General features: G+C 39.3%; 1 protein-coding gene across 2 annotated transcripts in view; it reads right to left on the bottom strand.

Moving 5' to 3' along the window:
* Positions 1-25,391, bottom strand: part of CDH12 (cadherin 12) — a 966,147-nt gene extending 940,756 nt beyond the window's left edge. For both annotated transcript variants that reach the window (XM_077896365.1, XM_077896364.1), the window contains exon 1: positions 25,257-25,391. The gene's annotated coding sequence lies outside the window, so the exon portion shown is untranslated. The remainder of the gene's footprint in view (positions 1-25,256) is intronic.
* Positions 25,392-25,906: the final 515 nt, after the last annotated feature.

The following is a 25,906-nucleotide window of genomic DNA, read 5'->3' as shown; positions in this document are numbered from 1 at the left end:
TTGGGATGAATGGATGAAGACAATACACACACATACATAAAATGGAGTACTACTCAGCTACCAAAAAGAATGAAATCTTGCCATTTGCAATGGCATGAATGGAACTAGAGTGTATTATGCTAAGCAAAATAAGTCAGAGAAAGACAAATATCATATAATTTAATTCATATGTGGAATTTAAGAAACTAAACATTGGAACATTTGGGATGGAGACAAAGAGAGATAGAGAAACAAATCATAAGCAATTCTTAACTATAAAGAACAAACAGGATCGATGGAGGGAGGTGGTGGGAGATAGGATAGATGGATGATGGGTTTAAGGAGGACACTTGTTATGATGAGCACTGGGTATTATAGGTAAAAGATCAATCACTGAACTCTACTCCTGAACCAATATTGAACTGTGTGTCATCTAACTGGAATTTAAACCAAAGAAGGGAGGAGGGGTGTCTCAGTGACACAGTCAGTTGAATGCCCAACTCTTAGTTTAGGCTGGGGTGGTGATCTCAGAGTCATGGGATGAACCCCACATCGGGCTCTGTACTCAGCAGATCTGCTTGGCACTCACTCCCTCTCTCCCTCCCCCTGCACTCTCTTTAAAATAGATAAATCTTTTTAAAAAAGAAAAACTCTACATAAAAAAGAGGTGGTATCTATTTTTAATGTTTTCCTTCATGTTCAAGTCTGTCAGTCCAGTCTCCTTCTTCTCAAATAATTTTATTCTGTTTATATTCACCCTTATGTTTCATCTTCCTAGTTATGATTCCAAAGAGAGCAGAGATTTTGAATGATTTTCCAAATTGTCCATAGAATTGAATTTAATATAAAACATATTTGATTTTAAAATCCAAGTCCCAAAAAAAGTAAAAATAATAAAAATAAAAATAAAAAACAAATAAAATCCAAGTCCTGGGGCATCTGAGTAACTCAGTTGGTTAAGCATCTGCCTTCAGCTCAGGTCATGATCTCAGGGTTCTGGGATCAAGCCCTGCTAGGCAGGGAGTGGGCTTCTCCTCTCCCTCTGCCCCTTCCCCCTGTTTGTGTGCTCTCTCTTTCTCTGGCTCTCTTTCTCTCTCAAATAAATGAGTAAAATCTTCTTTAAAAATAAAATAAAATCCAAGTCCAATTATTTAATTTTGTATTAGTTTAGTTTTAATGGATTCTGTTAGAGAATTTTTAAAAGCCTTATTCTTCACTCCTCTTAAATATGTATGGACTATGTTTTACTGAACCACTGGTGTGTAATGTATATGATAGGCATTAAATATTAATAACCAAAACATACTAAAAGCAAAAATGAAATCAACAAAAGTTCCATTTCATTAATTAACTGTGTCAACAGAACTTTCCTTAAATTACCTACCTTACCTAACTGGTATAGTATATTTTAGTTCGGTTCAGGCATAACTGAATGCCTACTTCATACCACATTCTGTTTCAAAGATAAATCAGTCCCTACTGATTCCTTTAAGTGCTTATAATCTAAGTTGAGAGACAAATCAATAAATCAAATGTTATAAGATAAAGGAAGAACAGATTTCCACAAACAATGAGATGTCACCTTTCTTTTTGAACGTGGGAAGAACTCAAGGGAGGCTTCTTAGAAAATAATTAAGTTGTGTATTCAAATATGAGTATTACAAAGAAAAATGGGAGTCATCTTGAGAATTGAAATAGAAGAGGAGAAGGAATAAAGGTGTGCATGTGAGTGTGTGCTTCAAATAAGCCTGAAAAAATAGGGGATAGAACATGTTAGATACCACAGTTGGGCCTCCAAACTTCACCATTAAGCTGCTAAAGAGTAAACTAATGAGCTCAAGGGAAAGGGCATGGTCAATCCTTCCTGGACAGATTATTTTATCAATTTCTCCAAAAGTGAGCTATGAAAATAGAAAATAAGACCCACTAAAATACAAACTAATTTTGCAGAAAAAATTATTAGAGCCCATATGAAAGCATTAATAGGACTGTCTTTGAAAGATAGTTAGAATTTAATTTATCTAGTCTTGGTGACTGATTAGATGGGGAACTGGAGGAGAAGAAAGGATAGGGGAGACTCCCAGGTTACAGATTTGTATGACTGGATGAGAGATGTTATTACTGCCTGTGGTGAAAAATAGAGGAGGTATAAATCATACCTAAGAAGATGGACTTTGGCACCAGACACAATTGGCTTCCAGCCTCAGCTATTGCACTTAATAGTTTTGTGACCTTGCCATTAACTTTAGCTCTCTCAGGGATTTGGTATCTTCAAATGTAAAATGGGAAATGTAGTCACTCAGTGGATTATTCAAACATTAACTCTGATAATATACGTACTTAGTATATAGTATCTGACATTAAATAAGCATTTAAAAACATTAGTCAATATTTTGGAAAATACTGGGAGTAAATACAAGAGTAAATATAAGGAGTCACAGGTTCATTCCTAGGTCTCAGCAAAGTCTGAAGTTCAAGACATTGGAAAGGAACTCAGATGTCCATTGAGGAATATATAGCATATATATGCTCATCAAAATTATTAGATTGGTGATTTTTCTTAGAAAGAATGTATGGGGTAAGACAAGCAAGAGGCATGGGAATCGGAGTTATTATCACAGTCCCAATGGGAAATACCTGTGAAAGAAAATAAAAAGAAATGGGTACAAAAGGGTGAAGAACTTTGAAAAATTTAATAGAATACAATAAAATATTCTAAATATATTTGTTATAAGGACAAAATTTAAAATGATACATTTCCCTTCCTTTATTCTGTAATTCATTTCAATACTTGACAACTACATGGTTTTGCAGGAGACCCAGGGATAGGATGAAAGGAGCAAACATCTCAATTACCAACAAACATTTTTTTATACAAATATTTTTGGTCTGGGACTTCAGAGCTAATATCCTAATTAAATCTATGATAATTATCCTTTCATATTTGATGAACATCTTTAGTAACATTCAGGCTTTTTTATTTTAATTTTCAAGACCATTGTCTTTTTTTAATCGGCAAACACTTGATTCACAAAATTCAAAGTTTACTCCTGAAAAGATATCTCCCAGGCAATCTATCTATAACCAGTAATTGATTTAGGCTTTGTGTGACTAATTTTTTTGTCCTAGTCTGGATAAACTACTTTTTAATATTTCCCCACACTAGATATCTGACAGTTTGGATTGTGTTTTCAGCTTTAGAATCTAGCGGGAATGTCTCACAAAACCAAGGAATGCAGTCAACACAATCACTGTAACAAGATCCAGAATATTCTCTATGTTCCTGACAGTGTCACGATGCACTTTGCTGGTAGGACACTGACTGGAGAGCAGGGCAAAGGAAATAAAGATAAACTGCCTTCATGGGGATCGATTCAGACCAGAGCACAGGGCTTGCCACATGGATAAGACTCAGCAGAAATGCCTTGTATGCCAGATTTTTAATAATTTTATGATTTGTTTAGAATGAAAACTATGCAAGGATGCCTGGCTGGCTCCTAGGTGGCTGACTCTTAGTTTCAGCTCAGGTCATGATCTCAGGGTTGTGAGATCAAGCCACATGTTGAGCTCTGCACTGGGTGTGAAACCTGCTTGAGACTCACTCTCCCTCTCCCCCCTCCCCTCTCTCTCTTCCTCTCTCAAATAAATAAATCCTTAAAATTAAATTAAATTAATTAAATTAAATTAAATTAAAAGTATGCAAAACTGATGTGAAAGTCCTATTACAATTAACAATGACAAACCATCCCTCTTATTGTTAAACGATTGACCATCAAGTTCCTCATTACAAATTGCATGACAAAATATTTTCACTAAATTATCAAGAACTTATAAAGTCAGGGTCAGTACAAACATGGAAGTATTCTTACTTCAGATAGCAGGAACTGTAGACCACAGTATCAGATTTAATGTACTCAAAACTTTTAAATATTTTAAATACTCTCTATGGTAACAATTTACTCTTTTAGGGACATATAATTGCCAAGTACTTTTTTTTGTCACTTTTGCAAAATCACTTTTTCATTGACCAAATTGTCAATGCTACAATACATAATTATTTTCATAATCAAGTAAAGTCATTAGGAAATAAACTTCCACTAAATACAACCACTCCTATGAAACATATAATCATCCTCTTCAGTGTTGTTTTGAACCAAAGGACATGACCCTCCATTAAGTCTGCACTCACTGTTTCCCCATGAGATATGCTGGACAGCACGACTATTAGGTGTTATAGTTAATAATCCTTGACCTTTGGCTACGAACACAAAATATTTTTGCTGCGTCGATTGCACTTTATAATTGCGAAATTCTTCGTTCATTAATGAATTATCCTTATGTTTTGGAACAGAGTGGTCAGCATTAGTACCATTTCAGCTGTGCCAGGAGAGAGGGGAACAGAGTTAAGTGTTTTGTTTTGTTTTTTTTCCTTTTTTCATATCCTGTGTTTGAAAGCCAGAGTGGTAGCTTTCAGAGAACACAATGGGGAAATAAAATAACTAATTTATAATAATTATAGAGAAGACAAGAAAGAATGACGAGATACTGAGAAAACTCAAGTGCTTAATTAATTTGACCTCAACACTAACAAAAAATGTTTCCAAGTACAGCTCTCGCAGGTATGTAGTAATTGAAGTATGTTAATTGTAATGAGCACATCCATTACAAAAATTATGCACTCTTTTAACCATTATTTTAAAATAGGTGCAGTTTAAAAGTTCTTTTTACTAATCTTATTCCCTTTCAGCACAAAGCCAAGAAAAAGTTCAATATGGCCCTGATTAAAGGAAGTTATATTCATTCTGTAGAAATTACCCACTCAGTAGATCAAATATCCTGGAAGCCAACTAAATTATTACTGGTATTTTAGGGACACTATAAGAAACTACAACTATTTTCAACTATATATCATATAACATTTTATTGGCAAGTAATCTAAATGATCACATTTTTATGCCATACTTCTATAAAGAATGAGTCATTCACCATAAACTGGTGGGAAAGGGATGAAAGGGGAGTTATGACAGACGAAATACGTCCATCTTGTTCATCACTTATTTTCATTGCGGAATAAGTGATGGAAAATAGTAAGCACTCAATAAATAAGGATTCATTATATAAGAAAAAGGTTAAGACAGTGTGTTATTATGTGAGTAAAACTGTACAGTAGATCTACAAATGTGAATAAGAAGTATGCTGAAAGAATGGAGATAAATGGTAACAAACACTTTCAGGGAAAATGTAAAAATTTGGTAGGGTTTTAAATAAGAGATTAAGATATAAGACTCTTTAAAAATAGTATTATTCACTGTATGGAGAGGTGTTTTCAGGAACCAAGTTAAACTGGGATGACAATGCTATGATAAGACAAATTTATTAGAAAAACAAAATGAATCCTGCCTCTGGAGAGCTTAGAATACTTTATTTCAAAAGAAAATCTAGAAGAAGGAAGGAAAGAGGGAAGGAAGGAGGAGGGATGGAAGGAAAAAGAAGAGATAAAGACACCATGGAATAAAAGCTTGGTACTTCAACAAATGAAAAAGCACCAAATGTGCTCATAAAATAAAACCTCACAATCTTGTAATAAAATTTGCATTTTTATTTAACAAAATACTGCAATGAGAAAGGGTTTTGAAGATTTTTTTCCTGCAAGAATTTGTTAGTTCTCTGTTAAAATGCACAACTTTTTTAGAGGAACACTCAATGTGTATCTAATTATCATCTTATTACTATTCTTACCCATACTCTATTCACACATATTTAATTTTTGCTTTTTCAGGACCAAAATTCTTAGGCCTGTTATATCTTCTAATTCTTGAACAGAGAAAATATTCTGGAAATGTAAAACAATCAAATTATTAATAGATCTATAAATTATTGGAAACTAGACTGTCCTAAGAGATCAAGAACTAGATCAAGGTGAACTATCTTACTAATAAGGAGATGGGTTTACTCAGTGATCATTCTTCAGTTGTCATTATCTCTCTTCAATGTAACAATTTTCAAAGCCATTATTTCAACAGTACCTATTTCTGTCAAGGGGACTGTATTTGCATGTACTATAGGATCTTCACTAACAAACCATTAGTCTCACCTTCCTTTTTTTTTTTTTTTTTAAAGATTTTATTTATTCATGAGAGAGGCAAAGACACAGGCAGAGGGAAAAGCAGCATGCAGGGAGCCCAATGTGGGACTCCATCCACAGTCTCCAGGATCAGGCCCTTTACTCTATTTCTCACCCATGCAAAGTCAACTGTGGACGTGGGCAAGTCTGTAGGGCAGCACTCTCAATGCAATGGCTCATCAGTTCTCTTCCAAATGAGCTCATGCTTCCCTAATTGCTAGTGGACCTGACAGCTGAAGGAAAACTAGAGAGCAAAAACCCAGCAACAATTAACTTCTCCCAGAGAGAAGTAATTGTCCCTATAGGTCAAATTTCACTTGGTAAACTGAGTCAGAGGCCAGCTAACGTCAATGTTGAAACTACAATCTTCCTTTGTTCCCAGGAAGGGAGGTGAGTTGTTGGACAATGGTAACAATGTCTGTCAAACAATTGTGCGATTCTCTCCTTTGAAAGAGGTTACATACATAGGTGCTTTGTGTGATAAAAATGTCAAATCAAGAATTAGACCAGGAATAGATGCCTAATCTAAAGGGAGACCATTGCATGAACTAGGCAGAGAAGAGCTAGATCGGAGAAATACAAATAATACAAATAGAAAGTGCAAGAAGATACCACCTCACACCATTCAGAATGGCTAGTATCAAACAAAACAAAACAAAAAACAAAACCCCAAAGAAACAAAAAATCAAGAAATAATGAGTGTGGACATGGATGTATAGAAAAGAGAACTCTTGTGCACTGTTGATGGGAATGCGAATTGGTATAGCCACCATGGAAAACAGCATGGAAGTTCCTCAAAAAGTTAAAATTGGAACTACCATATGATCCAGCAATTCCACTTCTGGGTATTTATCTAAAGAAAATGGAAACACTAACTTGAAAAGATATATGCACCCCATGTTCACTGCAGCATGATTTGTAAGAGCCAAAACATAAAAGTAACCTGTGTCCATCTGCTCATGAATCGATAAACCAAAATGTGCTACACACACACACACACACACACACACACACACACACTGGAGTATTAGCCAGCCATAAAAAAAGAAATAAATCCTGCCATTGGTAACAACATAGATAGACCTTGACGGCATTATGCTAAGTAATATAACTTAGAAAAAGACAAACGATATATAATGTGACTCATATGTGGAGTCTTAAAACAAATGAACAACAACAAAAAATGAACCTATAGATACAGAGAACAGATCAGTGGTTGCCAAAGACAGGTGGGTGATCAGCTCAGAACAATGGGTGAAGCTAGTCAAAAGGTAGAGACTTCTAGTTATAAAATAAGAAAGACCTGGGGATGTAAAGTACAGCATGCTGACGACAGGTAACCATACAATATTGTATGTTTAATAGTCGCCAAGAGTGAATCTTAGAGGTTCTCATCACACACATACAAAATTGTAAGTACGTGTGGCGACGTATGCTAACTTCATAGGGTGAGCATTTTGCAATATATTGTGAAAATTAATAAAGGGAAACCCTCTAAAGTGGTTGTGGAATGCTAAAAGGGGAGGCTGAGGAGGGAGCTCTACTACTCAATGCCAATTACAAGAACTGTCAATTACAGACACAGTAGAGAATCTTTCTTTCTTTCAACAAGAAAGAATCATCTATGACAAGTCCCAACAGGAAAATGTATGTACACCTCATCTTCTACAAGGAATTGACCACACCTGCAACTCAGCCATGAGAAAAAGTCACCACCTTAAGCTCTTCTAATTCTCTCTAAGGGGCTTTTGTTCAAAACAACCATCCCAACGCCCTCCTCTTCCTCCTCTATTAAAAAAAAAACGTTTTCTTTGTTGGACTTGCCTATGGTTTTGCCATAGACTACCTTGTCCCAGATTCCAATCTCTTGCTTTTCCCAAATAAGCCCATTTTTTTTTTCTGGTAAAATAATTGGCAGTTCTATTTCTAAAGTTAATATACCTATATCAAATCACTATATCCTACTCCTAAAGCTAATACAATGTTATATCAATTATATCTCAATTAAAAATGTTATAGCAATGTGAACAAAAACAATGATGGGAATTCATTTTCGGATTCGGTGATTATTCAAAAACAGTAAATAAGTGTTTTGTTTTCTTTGCAACAAAACTGCTACAATTCTTAGTATAGGAAGTTCTAGAAACTACAAGTAACCAAATAACTGACAGAGTTACCCCACAATGGTCACTATCTTTCTACCCACTGCTTTTATGGGAACTTCAAGATTGTGAGTAATCCAGAACTGCACCAGCTAATTTTCTTAAGTTCCTTATCTGAACTTCTGTAACTCCGACAGTGCTATCATTCAATGGGATACGTGGATTAGGGACAAATATTGCTTAAAGAAAAAACTTTGTAAAGAATTATGAAACAATTGTATGAAGTCCTATATAACTGGACTTCGTTGCTTCTCTAGCTATATGTATACGACTTAGAACAGGATTTGGCATATATTAATCACTAAATAAATGCTCACTAAATGGAAAACTGAGATGAAAAATAATAAAGCCTCAGAACCTCAGCTTCAATATAAAAGAATCTCAAACACACGATGATAATATTTTGAAGGTTCAGGGATATTATTCAGCCTTTCAGCCTGCCGCCATATGTCAGATAAACATTTTGCATTACCCATAAGTGAGAATACCATTAGGTTATTGACATTTTAGTCATGTTAAAATATGTTTATCGTCATGAAAAGAGAAATGAAAGATCACATCTTTTTCCATGTACATTCTGGGTAAATTGCAGTGTTGGGCATTTTATTACATGTTGTTTTTCATTATTAATATATATACTATACCAGAGTAGGAACAGACTGGTTAAATATAATAAGCAATTAAACATTAAAATACAACTTACATGGAAACTGCACTTAGATGTTCAACCATAGAACTATCATGTTAGGTTGAAGCCCACTTTTCCTAACTTTTTTTATGTGGAAGTTAAACGAAGTTTAAAGAGGTATGTTTGGATGCCAACTTGATAAGGAATGCCTGCTATGTTGGGTTCTATCAGCTTTGTAGGGCTGGGGATAGATTTTACAGATTCCTTTTCCAGATGGTTCTCATGAGAACCGACTCGAAGCACAATCTGGAAGACCCACGGTACGACAACCATTATTCTCAAAGACCATTGTGGACAGATATTTGATGAACAGACCCAGAGGTGAACAAGTGGGTCTGGCTGGTCCTCGTCATCCCTCCGTTAGCTGTTCTTCTTGATGCTTGGCCATAAGGAAACATAGCAACCTCAGGCCCAACGACCCCTATTTTCTTGGTTATCGACTCATAGAGGTAGTTGCTCAGATGAGACTACGCCTTCTTGTAGAACCCTATAGGAGCAACACATCATGATCTCCCTCCTCAATAGCCCCACTGCTTGGGTTCCCAGATTTCCTTGCACCTGTGATGGATCCACCTCTACTAGTGCTTCACTCAGAATAGGTGGAGGCTGCTTCTCTCTGATCCTCATCACTCACCTTCCAGACTGTCAGTTCCCCAGCTCACTGTCAATTGCATAAATTCATGCTAAAAAATAACCCTTTGTTCTCATGAAATTTAGAGTCCATTCTGCTTTCATGACTGAAGCCTAATTATAATTAATACACTGATTCAAGTTTATCAATACTGAAAGAACAATAACAACACCTCCATTAAAGAAAGTGCTATATAGAATGAATACTTGTGTCCTTCAAAATTCCTATCTTCAGACCCTAACTCTCTATATGAGGGTAATGGGAGGTGGGGCCTTTGGGAAACGGAAGGTGGAAATGAGGGTGGAGCTCTCGTGAATGAGATTAGTGCCCTTATTATGAAGACCCCAGAGAGTTCTCTTTTCTCTTCCACCCTGTGAGGACAAGAAGACCACTGTCCATGAATCAGAAAGTATGACACTTACCAGACAAAGAATCTTCCAGCACCTTGACCTTGGACTTGACTAACCTTGACCTTGAACTTCCTAGCTTTTAAAAAGGTGAAAAATAAATGGTGTTTAAGACACTAAGTTTATGTAATTCTTTATAGCAGTCCAAATGGACTAAGGCAGATAAAGGGAAATTTGCCTAAAGGCAAAAGACATTTCCTGAAATGTATATTTTGGCCTTTAATGCAATTTTTCTATTTAAAAGTTTGGGGGTTGGGGCAGCCTGGGTGGCTCAGCGGTTTAAGCGCCTGCCTTCGGCCCAGGGTGTGATCCTGGAGTCTCAGGATCGAGTCCCACGTCAGACTCCCTGCATGGAGCCTGCTCCTCCCTCTGTCTGTGTTTCTGTCTCTCTCTCTCTCTCTGTCATGAATAAATAAATAAAATCTTTAAAAAAAAAAAAGTTTGGGGGTTTCTCATGGTTGTTTTTATGTTAACACAACATGATGTTTTTGTTTTGTTTTGTTTTGTTATTTTTGCCAAATATATTTGTTGGTTTCTTTATTCTTTCTCTTATTTTCTTGATATATCCTAAGTTCTTTGTAACAAGTTAGAAAAATTAAGGAGTCAAATATCATATAAAATATCTATAAATGGAAAATGTTTACAATTCATATAAATGCACATAATTCTTATCCTTCATAAACAACATTTAAGTTTTATTTCTGTCTCTCCCTCTCCCCCCATCTGTCTCTCTCTGGATATATGTGTATATGTACATATGTGTTTCTAAGTCTAGTTTACACTTGAAATGACTTATACCACCAGGAACTTGCAAATTCCAATTTGCTTTAAGTCAACTTAGTAACAAACACATGGGCACACGGACACATAAGGAGACACTTGTTTGCACATCCACACTTTCACCTTGGTTTGTAAGCTGCTGAACACTTAAAAGTACATGGATATTAGATGAAAGAAAACAGTGAATGAAGGTAATTTTTACCTTGTTTGAAAGGTACCATTGAAAAGGAATTTTCAGGAACAGTCAAGTTAAAAACTCTGATTTCAATTCATCAAGTACAATTGAGACCACAAAGTTAAAGCCACACACACAAACCAGAACTAAATACCACAGAGATTTCATTTCCTAGTTCTAGAACTCAGAGCAACATTTATCTCACAATAAGCAAATATGTAAGATTATTTGTGATTTTACTTTTCTTTAAAAATAATACTGAGTATGTGTGCTCACTCTAAAGTATGGTCACATATACTTACAACACACAAAAGTCATATATGAAATCTAGAGCAATTTAGTCATTCATTTATTTATGTATATAAAATCTATTTATAAAGATGGCAAGTATTTACTATGTGCTAGCCCGCCAGACACTAGTTTATGTCTTGAGATATATTAGTACATAAGATGTAAAGATCCATGTTCTCCAAGTGCTTATAGAGGCAATAGAAATAAACAATAATCATGACACGGAAAAAGAACAATGTAAGAGGAGACAGCAGGTTGTGCTGCCTAAGGGTTTTGTGCAATTGGCACTACTATTCAACAGAATAGTAGGAATAGACTTCATAGAGAAGGGGCAACTTGAAGACGCTTGAAGGCAGCTAGCCAAGTCGGCATCTGTGACACAAAATTCCAGTCAGAAGGAATGGATGGAAAAGGTGGGAGTCAGCCTGTTAAGTTTCAGGAAAAGCCAAGAGAATAACTGTGTGAGCAGAAATGAACAAGGGGAAGAATGTAGGAAGAATGATCAGAAATAAAACGAGGCAGCACAGATCAGAGAGACCCTTGGCATTTCCTCTTGAGGTAAATGGGGAGATGGCAGTTGGTTTTGAACACAATGGTAACATGATCTAACATATTTTCAAAAGATGTCTCTTGCTGTCGAGGCTAATCGTTGGAGGACTAGAAGCAAGATGGGTTGGGAGGCTCTTGCAGTATCCAGGTAAGCAATGTTTACTACCAGCATCGTGGGGACAACAGTGAAGCTGCTGAGAATGGGTTAGATCCTACATCAGCTTTGGAAGTAGAGAGGATTTCCTGGCAGAGGAGATATGTGATGTGAAAGGAGAGGATGTAAGAGAGCTTGAGAAATTTTAGCTTGAATGAAAGCATGGAGTTTATCAATAGACATGGTAAAATCTGAGAATAGAATACACTTGTGAGTGAAGACCAAGAGTTCATTTTGGACATGTAAATTTCAGATGTCTATTAGGTATCCAAGTGTATCACATGCCAAGAAAGCAGTTGGGTAGAAGAGATTTAGAATTTGGGAGATCCGAGCTGTAGCCATAGATCTGGGAGTTGTCAACATATGGTGTTTAAAACTATGAACTTGGATTAGATCACTGCGTGTGTGTGGGTGTAGACAGACAGGAGAAAATGAAAGCTGCCTCAGTATTAAGGGAAGAGGAAAAGAAACCACCAAATAAAACTATGAAGGGATGGCTCGGGAGGTAAAAGATAAAACCAAAGGTGTATGGGCATCTGAGGATTCTAGTTTAAAATGATGTTAAAGGGGCAGCCCCGGTGGCTCAGCGGTTTGGCGCCGCCTGCAGCCCAGGGCGTGATCCTGGAGACCCTGGATCGAGTCCCATGTCGGGCTCCCTGCATGGAGCCTGCTTCTCCCTCTGCCTGTGTCTCTGTCTCTATGAATAAATAAATAAAATCTTTTTAAAAAATAAATAAAATGATGTTAAAGAGAGAGAAATGATGTTAAAGAGAGAGAAATTAATTGGACCAAATAATCACGATACAAATTAAATATAGAGAATAGTCTTCTTTATATTCATGCTTTTATGAATTGGCAGAAAGTTTCTGAAAGAATACATAGGAAACTGCTGGCGTGAACAGTTATCTCTAGGAAGTGAGATAGCAGGTAAGCAGGAAGGGAGAACACTTCAGTTTAACACACCCAGCAATAACTGATTTCCTTCCCCATGGGTATGCATTTCACTTCTAATGAAATATAAAAATATACTAATGCTAGAAAAATAATCGCCATCTATAAGAAAAAAATATATTAGATGACAACTGATGAAAACATCAAAGAGGTTATTTGTGAAGAGTAAAAAAAAAAAAAAAGGAAAGAGAAACATAAATCCTCAAAAATAGTATCCATGGAACTATAATCGAAACCCAAACTCCTGTTAATCCTTAAACATTACCTTCAGATGGCTTCTTTTAAAATGTAAACATGTCACTCGCGATAGATGTTGAATAAGTCATCTCAAAAATATTTTAAATAACAGATGGCTAAAACTATTATTATATCTACACAGATAGTTAAGCGAAAGCTGTCTGTAACATCAGAGAAATGAACGTCCTATGACACTGAACATGGAAGAGGATGGGGTATAGGAGGGCCGTGTGATCCAATACAAGGCTGTCCATGAAGGACACGGCCCACAAGAGCCCTACACAAAGGAGTCCTCAACGGTATTGACCATTATTGAGCCTGAGAAGGGTTAAGGACCAGCTCAGGTCAAGTAAATAACCCGCAATCCAGTACTAACCAATGATCCACCGCCTTTCAGGCCAAAGGTACATGGTAAGTCAGAAATAAGACATCTCTAGAGTGGTAAGTTACAAGGTGAGCGGTCATCCCAGAACTCTACGTGGAATCTCATAATAAAACTGGAAGTGCTGAATTACCAGAGAAGGTTGAAAACATTTCAAGAATTAAATGATGGGGAATTAGAGACTAGAAGTCTTGATATTTTTGTACTGAGTCATCAAAAATCCTCAAACTGATTCGTGCCATGATAAAAACCTTTTGATGTCATTTCCTAAAATGCTTTTCAAATCATGCATAATAAGCCAAAGGAAAAGTAAAAAACGCATGCCTTTATACATTTTGTAATGTTTTTACATTTCTTTAAGTTTTATGAGGGAAAGACGGGTACATTGTTTGTGTGTTTGTTATTGTAGAGAGAATTTGGTCTCTACCTCTTCAGCCTAAAATTAGCCTCTTATTATCATGGAGTTTGAAACTTTCCTTGGCATTAAAAAATGGAAGAATAAATACATTTACAAAAATTGGTTAAGTAATAACCATTAATAAAAATATCTTGGCTCTGTGTTAAAGTTATCAGTCATAGCTCTGTGACTGGGACACAGAATATAATAATTTTTCAGGGTAGTTCTCTGTGAATCCACAATACTGGGGAATTTTTCCCAAGTTTATTTGTAAAAACACTCATAATTTACTAGTTCTCCATGGTGACATGAACTAATGGACCATCTTTAAATAAATTCACTTAGAGATCCAGGATATGGCACACTGCTCTCTTTTTCTGTAGTGCTGTAAAATTAGCATCAAACCCAGAAGAATTCACCATTCTTCACCTCCCCCATGGTTGTCATCCCTGCACCGTAAATCACCGAGCAAGAATAAATGAAGTTGTTTTTCTCCTGTCATTCATATTTCATACAGCTTTCTCTATAGCGTAGAAGTATTTCATTTTTAGGAAGGATTAATGCCAAAGGGTTTATTGCCTTCTATCAGAAACATTTAGCTAGCTGTAGAGATGTTACTGAAGAAGTTGCTTTTAACATTTGTGTCTGTATGCACACATGCAAACACTGTGATAAACATGCAATGCGAGGGCATCACAGAAATGCTTTGAGAAGCATTTAAAATATATTTCCAGTGGATTTTCCTTAACTTTCAAGATTTCTTAGCATAGAAAGAGACGTGCCTCTAAAGAGACGATAATTAATAGCAAAAACAGACATATCGAGGAAGCAATCACCATTTGGCATTATATAACAGATCTTTGGCTCCTTGATATGACATCTATAATTGACCTAACATTTTTTTTTTTTTTTTTTAAGTGAAAGACTGATTCAATGTCCCAGTCTTGTCTCTCTGCATGTCTGGGTAAATGTGCGCAAGGGAGCAAAGACAGACAGTGAATGTGAACACAATTTTAGGGATGCTTAACTGAGGGAGGGGGAAAAACAAAGAGAATGTCTGCCTTTCTGTTCCAGAAGATACCCAGCTGAACTCCTGAATAAGCAGCTGATATTCTTATGAAGAAATTGAGCCTTCGCTGAAATTTTGATACTCCTGGCAAAAAATGATTCATCTGGAGTTATAAGGCATAAAGCTTCATTGGACTTGCACACTAAGATTTCCTGTAATGACTTGGAAACCTACAGGAGCAAGGGAAGGGGCCTGACTCATTATTTGGTTGTGATAACATGACCCACATGCATGTTAGGGGATAATGGGCAACTTAGCTCCCTGCAAATCAAACAGCTCCATGATCCATCATTAACCTAAGTGGGCCTCCGTTTATTGAAGCAGCCCTGTCAATGAATAGGTCATAACCTGTACAAAAGCTCAGAGATTCGTTAATGTTCCAAGGACTTAAGAGTCTATCAGATAAGATGGCCTGAGCATGTACAAAATTGTAGGCACTTTGGACAGCTAACACGCTTTGGTGTGTATATAAATATTTTAAAGAATATTCTTTGAAACGTGGTTTAAACAGGGCGCGCTGCATTTGTGAGATTATCCTGCATCAATGTGGATATGTGTCAAGTTGAAAGGAAAAGAAAGGACTCTGTGGAGAGATACTCCACAAGAGGAAATAAGTTTCCACTCTAAACCGACTTTCATAATGCAATTAACTCCATTAGGGAGAATGGAATTTTGAATACTGTTCAAATTAAGGCAGTGTGGTTAGAAGTAGCAGCAATTCAGGAAGAATTAGCAATGCCCTTCTGAAGAGAGCTACTGAATTAAACCTTGGAGGGTTGTGAGATTAAGCCATTTAATTGTTACTTTAGGAGCTCTGGACTTTGCACAGACACAAGTCCAGGTGTTAATACTGATTCTCCTCTGTTCTCTCCAGATAACAAAACTGAATCTCAGAGCCAATTAAGACAAATCTTTAAAGGCCCTTTTTCCCCCTTTTTAGTGTATCCTGGGAGGTTTATTTTAATTGTGGACACCATGGGGAATCCGGGACAGTATTGAATCTTGAGTTGAAAAGATAACTAGTACTTGTCCAAATTATTCTGCCTTAAGTTTAAGACCATTTTTTTTTTTTGGTAGGCTGACACTCAAATTATATTCTTTTATTCCCTCAATAATCTTAACAGAACACTGTTTCAGTACTGAACACAGGCACAAACGGCATCAGCAGTTAGTGATTATTATATTTGCAGGCCAAGTTATATGCACGAATATATTACTATAAAAAGTCACATTAATTCACAAGAATGCCTCACTCTCCTCCCTAAAGATTACCACTCTTAACATATCATCATGTAAATCATTCAAATTCTATTTATATGCATGTGTATGTTTAAGTAAATTTATGTGCCCATATCCATTCTTTCATTTATTAATTTATTCATTTACTCAAACACTTCTAGAGGGCTCCTAAGTGACAGACACTATTGTATGGCTTTCCTCATGTGGTCTGCATTTTGTTAGGGAAGACAGACAATATAATGTAGCATCATGTAAGCTGAAGCAGGTCCTATTTAAAGAAAATTAAGTGTGGATAAAGGTGGAGCTATTTCTTCTAGGGAAGGAAATGCTATATATAGACAGCGATTAAAAAAATGTAGCTCTGAAGTAGGGATATTTAAACCAAGATCTATGTAAAGGGAAGGATAAGTTGGGTGAATGCAGTCCCTGTGTCAGGGATAAACTCAGCATAATGAGAATGAAAAGAAAAGGGTTAAGCCAGGTACTGTCTTTAAACCATGGAAAGTACTTTAACAGTGATATTGAAGGGTTTGCATCTGGTTACTATGCAATGAACTGGGGGAGGGGAGGAGATAACAATAGAAGCTGAAAGACCTATTTGGAAACTGGGACATAGTGGTTGGATAAAAGATACAAGTAGAAGTGACTGGATTAAAGATGTACTTAACAGTAAGACCAGGAAGCCGGTGGATTTGATATTGGTGCTGATTGTGGAGAGAAGAGAGAAAAGCAGAGCCTTAGTGCTCACCGTAAATTCTTAAGAAATTGAACAAATCATTACCTAATTAACTGAGATGAAGCAGATTAGAAAAATGAATATATTTGGGTTGTGGTGAGGAGTAGACATTAGGAGCTTGGTTTTAAAAAATGTGTCATATGATTGTTACATGTTGCTATGAATTGCATGTGATTCTGGGGGGGGGCCCATATGTTGAATTGCCAACTCCCAATATGATGGTTTTTGGAGGTGGGGCCATTGGGGAGTAGGTAGGGTTAGATGATGTCATAGGGGTGGGGTCCTCACCATGGGATTAGTGCCCTTGTAAGAAGAGAGAAGAGATAACTTACTCCCATGCTTTCCATGTAGGAGCTCCAAGAAGTCACATGAGGACACAGTGGAAAAACAGCCATCTACAAGCCGGGAAGAAAGTTCTCACCAGGAGCCCAATCAGCCAGCACTTTAATCCTAGACTTCCAGCCTCCTGAATCATAAGAAAAGAAGTTTCTGTGTCTTAAACCACCCAGTTTGTGGTACTGTGTTCTGGCGGCCCAGGCAGCCAAATACAGACGTGTAAGTAGAAATACTGAGTAGGCATCTGGAGGTTAGGGTCTCATGCTCAGCACAAAAATTGGAGACAAAGACATAGATTTGGAAAGAGTCATTAAAATGGATTAAAACCTATGCTACTGGATGGGACTACCTCTTCAGTAAGTTTCTAAAGAGGTGAGCAGGGATACCCTGATAGTTTCTATTCATAGATCTGAAGACAAGAGAACTCAGCAGAAAATGAGAAAAAGTGGTCAGTGAGAAAAGAACAAAATCAGAAGACAATGACAAGCACGTGAAAATATTTCTGCAGAAGATAATGCGAGCATCCAAACTGCTAGGTTTTGAAATGTGATGGATGCTGCCAAATTTCCCTCCAAAAAGATTCCACAGTTTATAACATAGCCAAAAATCTATGAGATGGGCTGGTGTTCTCGTGGTATGATTGTGTATTTTGAATATGCCTGACATTTTTGTTTTTCAAAAGTAATACCTATATTACAATATTGCTGGTCCGGAGGTATGTGCAAACATCGGGGCTAGGACAGATCACGTATAAATTTTCATTTATACCATTGTTCCCCTCATCACTGGTATTACATAATGATAGTCATATAAAATTCCTTGTTAAATAAACATGTGAGATACTGAAGATTAGAATGTGTTAAGAATAACTGTCTCTTTAATACTGCAGTTAAAATTTATTTTGTTTATATTTAGTATATACAAGAATATGTTGTATATGCAAGATTACTTGATGACAACTTACAACTCTAATTCTAGTTGCAACAGCCACAATTCTAATGCCGAACCTCCTTCTATGTAAGGACCTTTAAGGGGTGACCTTCTAGTAGCCCGTTTAGTACAAATACCAGATATTGATTTAGATAATGAGTTGTCTTAGTGTGAGACTCTCTTCTATTTCAGAAAAGTCTTCTTGGCTTCCCATTCTTGCCTAAGTAAAAATATAACATAAAACCTTGCCAAGAGCTTATTTTTCACTTTCCACTCACAATCTTATTGCTAGTAATTAAAGAAGAGTAGAGTTTCAGCACAATCTTACTTTTAAATCGGCCTGAAATCACATCCCTTGGAGTAATGGCTACCTTTCATGGAAATAAATATTGACTCACAAAGTTGTAGGAGGACATTTCCTTTTGGATACAATATTATTTCCTTGTTACTCCAAGTATTCCTATATTCTCTACTCAGAATTTTTTTTTTTTTAAATTGTATTTGTTTATTTGAGATAGAATGAGAGAGAGAGTGAGCAAGCAAGCACATGAGCAGGGGGAAAAGGAGAAGCCAGCTCCCTGCTAAGCAGGGAGCCTGACGCGGGGCTCCATCCAAGGACCCTGGGATCATGACCTGAGCTGAAGGCAATTGCTTAACCCACTGAACCCCCGGCGCTCCCCCGCCCCGAAATAATTTTAAATACATAATACCATTTTTCCCCATGGGCAGTCTTTTAATGTTAATTTCCTCTACTTCTCAACATTTACCAGGCACCTGATCTCTGCCAATTAAATTTAAAAGTATTACTTCAGATAAATTAATTAGCATCACATTTTGGTTGATTATCTCCTAACAATCCTTTTTGGCATTCAAGATATTTTAATAAATGTTGAAATGTCAGCTAAGCTTATTTGATATTTGGCTTTTGGAGACTATTTCACTTGTGTTATTAAAATTAATGACACCTTCTAATTGTATCTTCTCCCCTATGCCCTGGTTATTGTAAATTCTAATCTTCTTTCTACTGTTTCAAAAACTCAGAGTTTTCCAGGTTAAATTTGAAATTCCTAGAGATGAAGGGGCAAGAAAAGACAGATTGGTAGGTGGTGGATTTTAACAAGTAAAAGAGCCTACATACAAGATTTGTTGTGGGTGCCCACAAGATGAGTTGATCTCCGCATCTGCCTACCAGAATCTTAAAAGATTCTGTAGAGGCCTTCATGAGGTTCAATAACATGTTCGGTCTGACGGTCTCAATAATACTTTACTTTCTTAAGGCTATGCCCTTGAAATAGCTCCTTGTGTGAGAATGGCGGGCAGAGAGTGCATTCCAAGGACAGGGGAGAGGATGAAGAGGAGCCGCTGATTGCCCAGATCTGGCTCAAGGCTCAAGAGGAGGTCACAACCTTTTGATGACCTCCTCCCACACTCTAGGATCTTGATCCATCATTCATATTCTTTTCTCTTTCTAATGATTTCCATCTCACCTAGTCACATGCTCAAGTCTCTATAAAAAATAGTAATCCCACAAACTTCCCTTGACTCTGTATTTTCTTTTTTTTTTCTTTTTTTTTTTTTTGACTCTGTATTTTCTATTTAGCGATCTATTCCGCCTTTTTCTTGACTTCAAAAACCTCTCGAAATATGGTGGTAACAGTTTTATCACAATCTAAACTCGCTGATTATTTAAACTACCAGAAACATCCGTGCCTATTCATTAAAAAGCATTCTTGCCAAAAAATAAGTGGAATTATTTTTAGAAAATGACCTGTGAACCACTTCCATCCCAACATGGCAAACAGATTACAGCATATAACAAATGCTGGCCACTATATGTTTTCATCTAACCCACGGAGCCAGCTCTGGCTGCAGTTAATCTCTACAAATCTACTGCTATAGTCATGGAAATTTCTAAAGAGAAAGACCTATTAGTGAATGTTGTTTATGTGGTACTAAATCAAGAGAAGAAACCAAAGATCAAAAAGCTAAGTAAAACATATACCCCAAAGTACCTACAGAATAAGTCTCAAAATTTGGATTCATACTATCGTCTGACTCCCAAGTTTTGATCTTCCCACATCATCACGCAGACAGTGAATCAAGATTCTCATCTTTAATTGGAGAAAAACATTCTTTTTGGATATCATAATAACTTTCCGGTCAATAGAAGTTACAGAACTTACGAAGTATAGGGTACACTTCTAGTATAATCAATCATGCCTGTAACTGGCATCCTACTCTGTGCGTTAGTCTACAGTCACAGCCTGTGCCCAATATCTACTTCTTTGGTACTTGGAATTAAGTATGCATCATTCAGCTATCTGAACATGTAGATTTAGGAGTTGATACACGAGTCGTGGATTTCTCCATTGGGTATCTGTGCACAAATTGGTCCCTCTCCTTCTCTGACCAGAATCTTCATACCTCTATGCATGAGATACACATATTTTAAGAAGATTTTTACATTGCTCAAATAGCACATTCCTTATATTCTAGGTGATATAAATCCATTTGTAGAGTAATGACTTAGATGTTCACAGAGCAAGGGTAATGAAAGAAAACCATAACCCTTCAGCGAAAAAAAAATAACTGAGGCATACTGAAGACTCAGTTGATCCCTTAATACCACGAGCTATAATATAAAGTGATACAAACCTGAATGGAGCTAAATTCACAAAAATAGTAAATATAAGGCTTGTTTCCCATAGTTTAACAAAAGCTTATTAAATTAAGTGATAATCAATAACTGAACTAATGAATTCTTAGGATGTTAACCAGGATTTCAAAAAAAGTAGAATAACACTATGTGAAATCCATCTGTTATTCAATTTTACAGTACTCATAATTTTCTTAGTCTTTTCTAAAAATGTGACTTGCTGCATATTATTAGTCATCTTACCATGTGATGCTTAAAAATAGCTTTGAGTAACCACTATTGATATTCAACACAGACGGAATTATTCACATTCACACACAAATAAATACACTCACACGCGCGTGCACAAGGCACTTCCCTTTAAAAGTTTGGTAAAGACATCTCACCCTTTTAGCATAGTAATTTAGAAAAAAAAATGCAATTACCTTAAAGCCAAAAGTTAAAATGCTTTTAAAAGCCATAAGAGTGCAAATTGCTCAATTATCATGTATTAGTAAAGTGAAAGGAAATTTCCCAGTAAAATCATAAATCTTCATTCATTATTTTACTTTTCAAGATATAAATTGAGCCAATTCATCAACATAAAATTCCATATTTGTTAAACGGGAAAGATAAAATAGTTTCCACTTCCAGTTAAATACAAACAGAGTCACGAACTGGTGCAAAATACTATCTGTTGATGTGGGAACACGGACATGGTAATACAGGACATAATGACTTTAAACACAGCTTTGTTAAGAGACTAAAGAAATGATATCTTACCTTAAATGAGACATCTGCAATCACACTTTTCCTCTGGAAGTATGAAGACACGTCTAATAGTCTACTAGTAAGTCATTTTATTACACCGTCCTTAGATTTGATATTTTTACATGAAAACATGGCTCACTTCTGAAGAAAACCATCACTGTATGCATCTTCCTATCACAATTGTTAGGCAGATTTAAAGACATGACATCTAAATGACATAGGTATGAAAACACAGTAATATTTCACATTTCGTGTAAGAACAGTTTCGGCAGACTATTTGCAGTACCATTTCATCAGCAAGAGTGATTTGATGTTCATCACCAAGCATTCTAAGAGGTGAGTGACAGATATTCTTATTAACCACAAAATGATAAAAGATTGATCTCAATCAATATCACAGCCTATTACATGAAATATGTTCTTCGAAAATAGATGCGAAAGATGCTCAGTCTAAGGAGACCAGTTTTTGCTCCATCCTTTAAGGACGCAGTCATACTGAGATGTAAGTATGTCACGTGAGGCATCAGCAGGGATTTTTTTTTCCCCATCAACTAAGCACTGCTTTTGCTGTGATAAGAACTTAATATGTATGATCCCACATATAAAACAAATGATGCTTCCCTCCCATTGTAATTCGGCTCTATTTGAATTATCTAAAATGATCACATCACTACATCACTAAGCAGATCATTGGAAAGAATCAGGTCCAGTAGCAAAAAAAGCATTCTTAGCTTGAAAACTACCCCCTACTGCTTGAAAATGGTACATAGCAGTAGAAGTTAAGAATCCAGAAACTGGAGATTTGCTTAACACAACAGAAGAAAAAAAAAAATGTGGAAAATACGTTGTTGCTGTTGTTGTTGTTTTTGATTATTTTATGTTGATGAGAAAGGCACTAAACAATTACAGGGTTAAACGAGGAAGTCAGTCTTTGAAGTAAGAATTATTAGTAAAAGAGAAAATATATTCTGGAATCGGATTTTCAAGTTAACATGAAACCTCTTTTTGCTACAGTAGTTTCTACGGCAGGTAGAGGAACTGTCCCTAGATCTGGTCACTGAACAAGCTAACGTGCCAGTTAGTTAAATCAGTTAAGTGGAAGCTTCTACTTGGTGTGTGGCTAAGCTCTCGAGCATTCCAAAACAATTCGTCAATCCACTGCTTATGGCTTGGGAAGAGTAACCATCTGCCTTTCAATTCTGAAAAGACTTTCTGCTGGAATCATGGAAATATTTATAAGAAAAACCCATTCAGTTAATTTCCTTCTTAGAAATAATAATAAAGACATAGAAGTTAAAGTGATTCTCAAATTGCTTAGGATGATTTAATGAATAAATGATGCCATTGAATGATGAGCTTCAGCTATGCATCTGGATTTTATAAATCTAAAAACCAATCGGGTATGCTGAAAAGACGGAGCCAACTAATACCTGGTCGGCATGGCTGGATTTTCATGTTTTGGTCATGTTTAGGGTAATTTAAAGCTGTAAACACATTTTCAGAACCTGCTCTATTTAATCCCCCCCACACACACCTCAGTACGTAAGGTAATTTTCTAGCTGAGGAGTTTGTGAATGAGTTTCAAAATACCTGATAAGAAATTGAGAATCATGAAATGGTCACAGAATCACCCAAAAGTATGTCAGTTCTCACTCCAGAGAGTACATACAGAGAAACAGGTCTTAAGAGCCATCAAGCACTCTGAATACAGAGGTTCTGAAGCCACTGTGATTTCCACGGAGAAAGAATGATGTTTAAAAGGGAGAAAACGTTTGCAAAATACTGAAGGTCTCGAAAAAAAAAAAAAAAAAGATTTGTCAGCATGCCCTATACTGCACATGTGTCTTGCTTTCTAAGTGTATGATCAAATGATTGATACCTTTAAGATTCTTTAAAAAATGCATATTATATAACCCACAGCAGATCTGGTCATCTGTGTCTCTTGCACTTGTCTCCAATTAGTTTTTTGGTAGGAAACTTGGATAGCTGGATGCTGAGAGACTCCTTATCAAAGTACTTAAATAGCTTTACAGTTCTCTTGCGGAGAATGAAGTTTTAAAATACACATGTCTCAATACACATCAGTGGAGAAGGATGTGGGGATGTTACTGTAGTTAAACAAACAAACAAAAAAAAGTGGGGATGGGTATATTTACAGAAGCTTTTTGAAAATAAAGCAGAATTTTGTCATTAAAAAATAGATGGATAAAGCCATTTAACAAAACAACCAGTGCAACACCTCCCCTGCAAAATGCTTTCCTTTGGAAAATTCAGCCCCACAAAGTAAGGATCCTCTGGGTCAAGGCGCGCCTCTCCCTTCCCCTGTAACTGAACCTGTGCCTCTGAAGCCTGGGGGAGCGTGGAGGAGCCTGGAGGAGCCTGGGGGAGCTAGGGGAGGCTGGGGGAGGCTGGAGGAGGCTGGGGGAGGCTGGAGGAGGCTGGAGGAACTGGGGGAGCTGGAGGGGGCTGTGGGAGGCTGAGGGAGGCTTGGGGAGGCTGGGGGGGGCTGGGGGAGCTGAGGGAGCTGAGGGAGCTGGGGGAGCTGGGGGAGCCTGGGGGAGCTGGGGGCGCTGGGGAGCTGGGGGACCTGGAGGAGCTGGGGGGGCTGGGGAGCTGGGGGAACTGGGGGAGCTGGGGGAACTGGGGGAGCTGGAGGAGCTAGGGGAGCTGGAGGAGCTGGGGGAGCTGAGGGAGCCTGGGGGAGCCTGGGGGAGCTGGGCGAGCTGGAGAAGCTGGGGAGTCTGAGGGACCTGGGGGAGCTGAGGGAGCTGGGGAGCTGGGGGACCTGGGGGAGCCTGGGGGAGCTGAGGGAGCTGGGGAGCTGGGGGACCTGGGGGAGCTGGAGGAGCTGGAGGAGCTGGAGGAGCTAGGGGAGCTAGGGGAGCAGGAGGAGCTGGGGGAGCTGAGGGAGCCTGGGGGAGCCTGGGGGAGCTGGGCGAGCTGGAGAAGCTGGGGAGTCTGAGGGACCTGGGGGAGCTGAGGGAGCTGGGGAGCTGGGGGACCTGGGGGAGCCTGGGGGAGCTGAGGGAGCTGGGGAGCTGGGGGACCTGGGGGAGCTGGAGGAGCTGGAGGAGCTGGAGGAGCTAGGGGAGCTAGGGGAGCAGGAGGAGCTGGGGGAGCTGAGGGAGCCTGGGGGAGCCTGGGGGAGCTGGGCGAGCTGGAGAAGCTGGGGAGTCTGAGGGACCTGGGGGAGCTGGAGGAGTTGGGGGAGCTGGAGGAGCTGGGGGAGCTGGAGGAGTTGGGGGAGCTGGGGGAGCTGGAGGAGCCTGGGGGAGCTGAGGGAGCTGGGGGAGCTGGGGAGTCTGAGGGACCTGGGGGAGCTGGAGGAGCTGGGGGAGCTGGAGGAGCCTGGGGGAGCTGGGGGGCCTGGGGGAGCCTGGGGGAGCCTGGCGGGGGCTCGCTGAGAACTTCAGGGAAGTTTCCCGGGGCCCGCAGCGCGCGCCCGCTCCGGGGCCAGACCAGACCAGACCGAGACCGAGACCCGGGCGGGGTGCGGGCTGCGGGGTGCGGGGTGCGCGGGGCCACGGCGGGCGGCGAGGCTGGGTCCCGGCCGCCCGTCCCGGGGCTCGCAGCCCGCGGCCCGTATTGGCAGGAAACAGACCAGAGGCCGGAGAAAGGAAAGGGCAGCCTTACCTGGCGGCCGGGCGGCAGCGGCGGGAGCAGACGCGGCAGCAGATGCAAGGAGCCAGCTCGCCCGGAGGTGAGCCCCTCCCTCCCGGCCCGGCCCCGGCCCCGTCCCCGGCCCCGTCCCCGTCCCCGTCCCGGCCCCAGTCACTGGAGCGTCCCCGTCCCCGTCCCCGTCCCCTCGGGCGCCGCCGGAGCCTCGCGCCGCGCAGCCGCCCCCGCTCTGGGCTCGGGGCCGCGGGCCGCCGTCTGGGCCCCGCCCGCACCCGCACCCGCCCGCGCCCCCTGCACCCTGCGCGGGGCCGGCGGCAGCCAATGGGGGCCCGGGACCCCCCCCCCGCCCCCGGCCGCGCCCCGCCCCCCAAACAAGCCGCCGCGTGCGGAGAGCCGCGGAGTCCCGGGGGTGCAAGGTGCGTGCGCGGGGGAGGGGAGGGAGGGGAGGGGAGGGCGGGCGGGGGGCGCGGGGCGGGGCGAGGACACCTGCCTGCGGGGCACCCGGGCTGCGCCGCTCCAGCCCCCCCCTCCCGCTGCTAACCGCCGTGTCGCTCTGTCCCCTTCAGCTGCAAGGGGTCTCGGTCTCCAGACGCTGCCTCCGCTGCTACTTGGCGGCTAACCTTGGCCAAGAGGTTTCCCTGCAAGGGATGAGCCCTGCGTGTGAT

Source organism: Canis aureus, chromosome 4, assembly GCF_053574225.1.
Source record: "Canis aureus isolate CA01 chromosome 4, VMU_Caureus_v.1.0, whole genome shotgun sequence".
In the NCBI taxonomy this organism is placed as follows: domain Eukaryota; kingdom Metazoa; phylum Chordata; class Mammalia; order Carnivora; family Canidae; genus Canis; species Canis aureus.
This window is presented reverse-complemented; position numbering and strand designations above follow the sequence as displayed.